The following is an 8,962-nucleotide window of genomic DNA, read 5'->3' on the forward strand; positions in this document are numbered from 1 at the left end:
CTGAATCTTCTCTGCTTAGAAATAATAGCTAATAATAGCAAGAAAATCAAGACACTCCTTTCCATGAGAATAAAAACTTGGTATCAATCCATTGCAGATGGAAGAGGAACTGGAGTCCAGATATGAAAGAGAAAAGAAGATAAAATTTTGAAAATTGTTCTTTTTTTAATTTATATAATTTGAAATTCGACCCTGTACTTATAAAATCCAATGAATTCAAAAGATATGGCCAGACTATGGACATTCATATTCTTCCTCTTGTCCAGTTGGTGAAAACTTTTTTGTGAAAATAACTTCTCCATAAAAAATATATTTGCTACCCAAAGAAGATTAATTTTTCATTTTTTCTTTCTTTTGTCTTTCTTTTTTTTTCTTTTTAATATGAGTTTTCTAGTCCCAGTTTGCAGAGATTGTTGTCTGGACTTTATTCACCATCCATCTTCAATGTCAGATAGCACTGACTGATAACATGAGCAGTAATAAAAAGAGGAGTAACATTTTTTTTTTTTTTTGTTCCATCTCATATGTATCTATATTTTGGTTGCTAAAGTAAGTATATTGCATAAACATAAAGTTAGCAGTTTTATGTTTCTACAAGTTTTGTCTAAATTGATTTGTTAAAAGAACCAATATTATTTTACTGTATTTTACCTTCTGGTACAACTTCTTATGATATCATGTTAAACATTACAGTCTTAACTATGGATCATTTAATGCAAATATTGCTACTTAGGGTGATGGGCACATTTTTAAGAAAGCATATATCAAAATGAAACCGGCACTGTTACAGCTATTACATTGCATTATCTCAAGAAATAGAACACAATGAAATTACTTTTTTTTCCATAGATTTGAAATATATTTTTTAAAGTCCTGACAACTCTACAGACAGTAGAGTTTTTCCTTTGTTTTACAAGAACAATTGGGGTTTGCAAAAAAACACACACACAAACACACTCAAAATAGGAAGCTTTGTTCTGAACTGAGATATTTTTTCATACTCCTGTTGCGCTCAGCACGGTTACACCCATGTGCCTTTTCTCCCTACTTGTTTGAATCAATGTGAGTAGCGTCAATCCATGCTCAGAACTTGCATGATCCTTGGGCAAATCTTCATGCTTGACTTAACTTGCCCACGTTGCAGCAAATTCTCCCTTCAATGGAAAGGCCATGTTTGGGGGAACTAGAGGAGGGTTGGTACAAGACCTGTATCTGTGCTTTAATCTGACCCGGCTACCTGCACTGTGAAACACTGAGGCTAAAGATAAGCATGCCCTGGAAGTTTGTTATGTATATTTCTAAAGTGGCATAGTTTTTAAAATTCTGGGCCAAGACTTTCATAGATCATCAAAATTTTGAATCCCTGCACTCAGATAAAACTTTACATTCACTCCTCTAAAAAATAACTGACATTCACTCAGCATCTTTAGCACTTTACTTGTCTTATGGTCTGTAAACTGACACACATTTGTTTTACACGTGGATGTTTGGTCAAACAGAAAGAAAATCACTAAGTCCACAAACACGAGTTCAGGCATGTTCCCCAGACTATTCTGGATTTAAAAAGAAATAATAATAATGAAAACGTTCCTTTCCCTAAAAGACTCCTCTCCCATCCCAACTGTACATACAACTTCCAGTGCAGGGAATCCAGTCTGCCATGAGATCAGAAGTTCTAAGTGCTGCAGTCCAGCAACTACTGACAGGTGTGAAGTCCCAGCGTGAGGAGTTTGAAGAGAGACAACAAATTTAGTAGGTTAGCATCAGGAAGCATGTACCTTTAAAGCAATTCAAATTGATAAATGGCTTGCCTGTCCTTCATTTAACAGAAAATGTCCAGTCTTATTCCATAATTTCTCATTTTGAATTACATTATTCACTTTCTGTGCCAAACGACACCCTTTTTAAAAGAAGTAGAATTGCAGTTGCACAATTTAAATTCAGATACTTATTAAAAATGGAGAACCATTTCAACACTTTTCTCAGAATGCACTTTAAAATGTCCTTTGTCGTAAAAAAATAAACCTGGGGAATTGTCAGGGTAGATCAGTTTTTGTAAACAAAGTTATTAGAAGATAAATAAAAGCTCTATAAAGAAATTTGGCTGAACTGGAAAGGATTTTAATTAATTCTGAAGGCTGCAACACGGCTCTGTAGGAAAAAAAAAAAGAAAGAAAAGGGCAAAAGAAGAGAGACCCAAAAGCTTGTCCAATAAGCTGAAAATAACAGCTTTGCCACCAAGTTAGGCAAGTAAGAAGGTTAAATATCACAACAGGAAAAAGCTGTCTAAACTACCAGACAATTTTAGTCCTCAAGGAATATTTATAAAGGGCATGTCAAGCAAAAATAACTTCTTCACAGAGGAGGACGTACTGCAGAGAAAACAATGGAGGGAAGAAAGAAAGAAGGCACAAATGCCCTCATTAGCTCCCTCCAGGAAGTAGGAGGGTTCTGGGACCTTGGGTTCAGTTCTTGCTTACTTTGTTGGGGGCGTGGGGGGCGGGAATCACTTTGATGTATAGACAGGAAAGTCAAATATGCTTTCTCTCCTTACACAATATTACTAAAATATCATTATTTTATCATATCTTTTTCAGACAAGATTCTCAAACCTGTCAGCAAGGTAAAAAGGAGCATTGCTCAGACAATAGAGAAGACATTGACTGGGAAAGATCCCTTTGCAGAAATAAATTCTCTCAGGGCATGAGGTAAGGATGAATTAGTTGCATTTTTCAACTTCGGACTCATTTGGCAGTTTACTAATAAAAGAAAAGAAGAAATAAAGGTGGTGGGGGGGAAAGGAATAATATTAGTCCTGGGAAAGAAACACTTAGGAAGAGCCATTTCTGTTGGAAAAGCTGTTTCCTTAAAATGGAATATACAGATAATATAATTACCTATATTACAGCAAGAAAGAGAGTTTTGATTTTAAATAAAGGTGGATAACACATGTAAGTCTTCAGTTAGTGGGTTGTTGCCATATGGAGACCAACAGCAGGTGATTTTTCAAAGAGTTGGACTGTATGATAGGGAATTATTAAAAACAACAGCTTTTTTTGTTTTCTGAGGAGTCTGAAGTATATAGCAAACCTTAATAAAGATTCACGAGTCTGGGAGAAGCCCCATGTTTGTCAGAAATTACATGAGTGATGCAGAGCCTTGGTGTCTAAATACTGAAGTATCACCATGACATACTCCAAGTTGATGAATCAAAATAAAATCAATGATAAAATGCCAAAGGAAAGGTTTCCAGTGGAGATATTTGAATAATTATTTCAGTGTGGCTGCAGTGAAGTCAGTTGGCACAACCTCAGAAAATTCCTTTCTGAAATGACATACTGACCAAAAGCACTTACAGGGTCCTTACTGTGCATATTTTATGATAGAGAACATTATGAAAACCTGAATAAATTAACATTAATAATCTTTAATAAGCTATTAAAAATTATAGCAAATCTTTCTGAACACTATTTCTTCATACTTGGTAAGGAAAGCCTACACAAAACCTTTACAAAAAGCTGCCAGCTCTCTGCAGTGTTCCTGTGAGATAATTACTGAAATATTACAGTTGAGATTAACTTCCAGAGTTTCTTTGCATCCATTGTACACTCCTCTTCCCACTCAGTAGGTTTTTGTCCCATCCATATGCTGTGTTCCTTTACATGAGAATACCCTGGGTATGTGCATTCAGATGAGTAAAATTTTAGCTTACTCCTGCAAGCTAAAACAGGAGGGTTTTTCCTGCATTTATAGCCAATGAGAATGATGTCTCTTTCCATGCAGTTTTTGGAATCCACTGAAAGCATGTAGTGTGTACAGTTAGTGGTATTCAGAGGCCAGGGAAGTCAACAGCTTTGGCTGCTAACATGAGAACAATTCAACAACATTCAAGCAGTCATGGTTCAGCTCAGTGAAGGAAAAGCTACATGACAAGAAAATCATTACAAGTTCCTATAATCAGGCAGATGCAGATAGTTTTGTTGGCATGTGGTGAAAGGCTATTTAGGGGCAGGCTATACGTCCCTTCTTCATGGCATTTATTATGCAGTTTGTCAGATGATATTGTACTGTAGCCATATCCCAGAGTGGTCCATTTTGGACTTCTAAATGCAGTGTTGCAGATGTAATGAAGAAGACAAAATATTCTGCAGTGAAACAGCCACAGACCCTAATGAAATGTGGCACATTAATTTCTGAGCTATGAAATTATATAATCCCAGTGGATTTTTTGTCCCAACGAGGACAAAACAGTCACTTCTGTGAAAAGTCTGTTTACTTCACGTTGTGAAGTTTGTGGCTGGGTTTCGTCTCATATAATGGTCTCTAGGAGAAACCTCTTACTTGAAAAACTAGGGCTCATGAATTATTGTGTGCCTTTGTCCAAGAAATGGCAACCTTGTTGCTTTATGAAACAGGCCAAGAACTCATATAGATAGACAGACAGCTGGATGAATAAACAGATAGACAGATAGGCAGAGCCCAGGTTTAACTGTTTGATTTGACAAAAAGCCCTGGAAGAAAATACAAATAATTCATGCCTTGTCTTGTTCTTAAACTGATCAGTGGTGGTGGGGAATAAATTTAATTTCATTTTCTCAAGAATTTAATTCAGGCTTCTCTGATTAAAAACTCCCAGCAGTTTAAGCTGGATGTATCCACAGCCCTATTTGTGATACTGTCATTGAGCTGTCAGCTGCCTCACTTCACACCAGGTTTATCCCAATGCATGACACACAATCACAAGAGAAGGGATTAATTCCCATTTGAGATTGTAGGTACAGTGAACACGAATGATATTACCACAAATAAGATCAACTTCCTGTCTCCCAAAGATTCCAGCAAGCCTGCCAGCCTTGAAGCATTTTGGTGGGTAAAGACTCAGTTTTCAGCACCAGAAAAAGCAGGCAGTGGTTTTACCTTTGGAATATGAGCCATGCAATTGTCCCAGACCTTCTTACATCCAGGCAAACCAATTTTTCTGTCATGAGGCCAAACTGAATGTGTTTCTGAAGGAGAGGAAGAGAATCGAATTCCTCTTGTCTGAGCTGGTTCTCATTGTACTGAGTAGGTTTTCCTCAGGCATTATAATTTCCATATTTACCTGTCTTTTGTTACTGGTTCACAGTGGATTACTGCAATGGAAATATAAGTACTCCAGAAAAGTGACAGCTTCACAAAGGATGTGACAGTCAGGCAATGTTTCAGTCTAACATATCAAATTACTCAGATTACATATTTACAGTAATTTTTACTTAATGTTTTTCCAGCACCAATATAAAGCAGGATGTATAATTGTGCGCAAGACTTGGGCAGCTCCAATATTATTCAGTTGTTAAGTGTCATTCCTTAAAAAAAACCCAACACATTCTTTGCAGTCTGACTTGGTCATAAGACTTATTTTGAAAGCTTCTCAAAATGGTTCTTATTTTTCTAGGTATTAGACTGGAAACATAATCTAGGCATTAAAAGCAATCTACAGTGCATGGCAATGAAAGCAGAATTATTCTGTTGAGATAATGAGGTTCATTTGTCAGAAATGATAGCATAGGGAAAAGGGAAGATACCTTTGGATATCCTTGAACAATATGAACTCTATGATGAAATAAATACTTAGTTCTATGAAAATTTTGAGAAAGGATGATTAATGTAGCAACTTACATTCCTTAATTTATCAATTTTAAGTGTGGCTGTTTGAGATATACTGACTTTTCCTTCTCAGCAGAAACATGAAGTCTTCAATGCTCAGTTAAGATACAAAGGCAAGTCCTTGTTTTGCAAGAATTACTCATCCTTTGTCCCCATTTTCCCCATTTCAACTTCCTAGTCAACTTCAAGTTTTTCTTTTTACTTGTTTTAATTATATTAGAAGGCAAAGAAGATTTTAAAAACTTAATCCCTTAATAAGGGCCTCTTTCAAGCACAGTAATGGGGAGTTGGCATTCTTTCTATAATACATCTCAGTAGAATTGACAATTTTTCAATACAGAGGAAAATTAAGGAAATGATATGTCAAGTGAATCTCAGTCAAAAATAAAAATAAGAATTAATAAATACTAAAAAAATACATTAGAAATCTGGCATCTCTGTACCTTCTTTTTTGCCAAACCTTGATTTATAATGCAGGATGTGACATATGATAAAGGCAACTATATCTATATATAATATAGATATAGATATAGCTATCTCTTGATCTATCAATAGATATGACATATGAGATCATAGGTTGCTTCTTGGCTGTTATCTAAAAAAGTCTGAAGCTGGACCTAAAGGATATTAATCATTCATGGTCAGGCACAGATCAATATGCTGTGAAACACTTTCATCTTTTCCATAAAAATAATGTTCAGGTATCTTCCAGCCTGTTTGACGTCTGCAAAATCTCCTAAGATAATAGCAAGGATTAGTTTTTGTCTATTTTGATTTAAACTCATGATGTACAATATGTTAATACTACCCTCTGACAACACTGAATGAAATATTTGCTTATTAATTATGAATGGAAATATGATGCCTGTGAGATCACTAGTAAAAAGCCAAAAGCCCAGGATTAAAGTGCAGGAACAAATGCTAATGCTTGGGATGGAGACTGGGTCTTGATCCATGTGCCTGTAACTCAGATGAGACATTTGAAAATTGCCTTATGGCTAAAAGTTATGGGAAGAAACTTGAAATTATAAAATTAAAATTATCTGCTTTTCATCTACAGATATTAACCCAGGGGAAAAAACCACTTTAAGACCTGTACGTTTAGTGTTCAATGTCTGCTGGTTCTATTAAAGCCATTTGGCATCAGAGCCACTTATTGTGCCTAAAAATCAAATCCATGGTACTGTTGATTTTCAAACTATTTAGCAGATCCACTCATTGCCTCTTAACATAAATAATAAGTAATTTCTCTGCCATTTAACAGATGGAAAAGTTGAAATATAAAGAAGACCAGATCCGGAGAAGAATCTTTCTAAGTGCAAAGTAGAAGAAAAATATGAAACACAACTATTCTCTCCTGTTAAAAAATATAACTGTTTGAAAAACTGTGTCATATGTTTTGCTGGGTTTTTAACATTATGTCAGATCAAAAGAAGTGAGTGAATGCAGTATCCTGGCTTAGACATATCCAGAGTTGTGAAGGTTTGCCTCACTTGTTCCAGTTTTAAGCACTAGTTGGATACACACAGAAATATTCCATTTCCAACAAAATGAACATCTTCTCTTTCACTGAGACTGAGATTTCAATTGTGCTGCAATTTACACTGATTGGTTCTCAATAGAGATGAATATTCTTGTCTAGACTTGTAGTTTAGTGTCTTGCTTCAAACAGCACTTGGCTTTTGCCTCTTTAAATACACTTTCTTCTCCTCTCCATTAGCCTCTTGGACAGTTACTGTGTTGGTCTTGGCATGTTCCCTCTCACCAGGTGTGACCCTGACAACTCCCCAGCACCCATGACTTCAAATACAACTCCCACTTTCAAGGACTTCACATTTTCACATTAACTCATTATACCTGCCTGGGGGAGGACGCTTTCCCTAACAGCATCCTGCAATGAGAGGGTCAATGCAACTTCCATGGAGCATCCACCTGATGGCTTCAGCATCACAGCTCACCCCAGTAGGTTCCTCTTTGAAACTCTCCTTTGCTGAGAATCCAAGGAATTAGTCTTTGGGCTGCTGGGGTGGTAGTTGGCAAGTCGATCGATAGTACAGCACTGTTTTATGTTGCGGTCCAACTTTTTACTCTGCTCTGTACATTGCCAAGCAGCCCAGGGACCTAGACCATGCCTAAGGACTCCAAATGCTTCAGTAATAAAAGCATCAAGAATTATTTGTAGTAAGCTTCACCCAGCAAAAAATAAATGTGCTGAAGTGGCCATGTGGAGGGAAGACATGAAGCCATGAGATTTTCAGGTCTCTGCACATCATTCCAAAATGTCTCTCTTGAGACATTGAGACCCTGCGAGATATACTACTCCTTAGAGAAGAACCTTGTCCATTATGAAAGGGTTTCATCACACTTTTAAAATGAACCTTTAAGAAATTTTTTTTTTTCAAAAATTTTTAAAAATCTCCATATGGGCAAATCCTGACCACAATGCCCTCTTATTTCTTCAGATTTTTACAACTGTGCTGTTAGAAAAGACCTATGATGGTAATACATCTTGATTTCAAAGCTCCATTTGCAAGAAAATAAATCCAAAATTATGCCAAAAAATGCCAAATTTTCTAGGGATAATGGAGAATGTTCTTTGACTAAAATTAGTTTTTTGTTTTGTCTCTACTCCCCTATATATATATACCTCATGGCACCTATTGTCATACTAATATGGTCATGCAACATTTCGTTGCTTAATTGTAATTTTTTTAATAAGATCATTTATTTTTATTACTGATCATTCAAATAGAATTTATAGCTTGTATTCCACGCACCATCCCCAAACACACTTACCCCCAAAGGTAAAAAATCTTGAAATGGGTATAAAAATTGAATTACATCCATATGTTTTTATTCTGTTCCAGCTCTTTTCCTACTGTTCTACAATTAAATTCCACATGGAATATATTATTGAAGGAATAAATCTTACAATGTTTAATCTAACAAGATTCACAGAAATAAATCACTAAGGAAACAGTGAAACGTCTTCCAATGAATGCATAAAGGAAAAGATAATTCCTCAGATGAATGGATAGCTCCATAAAAATGTTTTACTTATTTTAACATGAAAAAATAATTTTCATGTCATAGACCTGACTTGGCCTGCTTGGGTGCCAGCACATGTGCTGTGGCTGTGGCTATTGCTGGCTGCTCAAGGAAGCTGAAAAACTGGAGGTAAAAGAAATATCTGAGCTTATGGTGTGCTCACAGTCTCAGCAGCACTAATGTGTGACTTCCTCAGGCCCCCGCCTAGAAAAGCTCTTAAGCACCATTAACCTGCAGACACCTGAGTGATGTTATTGAAATCAGTGGA

At 36.1% G+C, this 8,962-nt stretch overlaps 1 long non-coding RNA gene across 1 annotated transcript in view; it reads left to right on the forward strand.

Moving 5' to 3' along the window:
• The window catches only part of LOC120323314, a 44,775-nt gene extending 37,777 nt beyond the window's left edge, over nucleotides 1-6,998 (forward strand). The window contains exons 4-5 of the long non-coding RNA XR_005563645.1: nucleotides 2,598-2,708; nucleotides 6,911-6,998. This is a non-coding gene — a long non-coding RNA (uncharacterized LOC120323314). The remainder of the gene's footprint in view (nucleotides 1-2,597; nucleotides 2,709-6,910) is intronic.
• Nucleotides 6,999-8,962: the final 1,964 nt, after the last annotated feature.

This window comes from Pipra filicauda, unplaced genomic scaffold (assembly GCF_003945595.2).
Source record: "Pipra filicauda isolate LSUMZ 115617 unplaced genomic scaffold, ASM394559v2 scaffold10_size6260569_pilon, whole genome shotgun sequence".
Lineage (NCBI taxonomy): Eukaryota > Metazoa > Chordata > Aves > Passeriformes > Pipridae > Pipra > Pipra filicauda.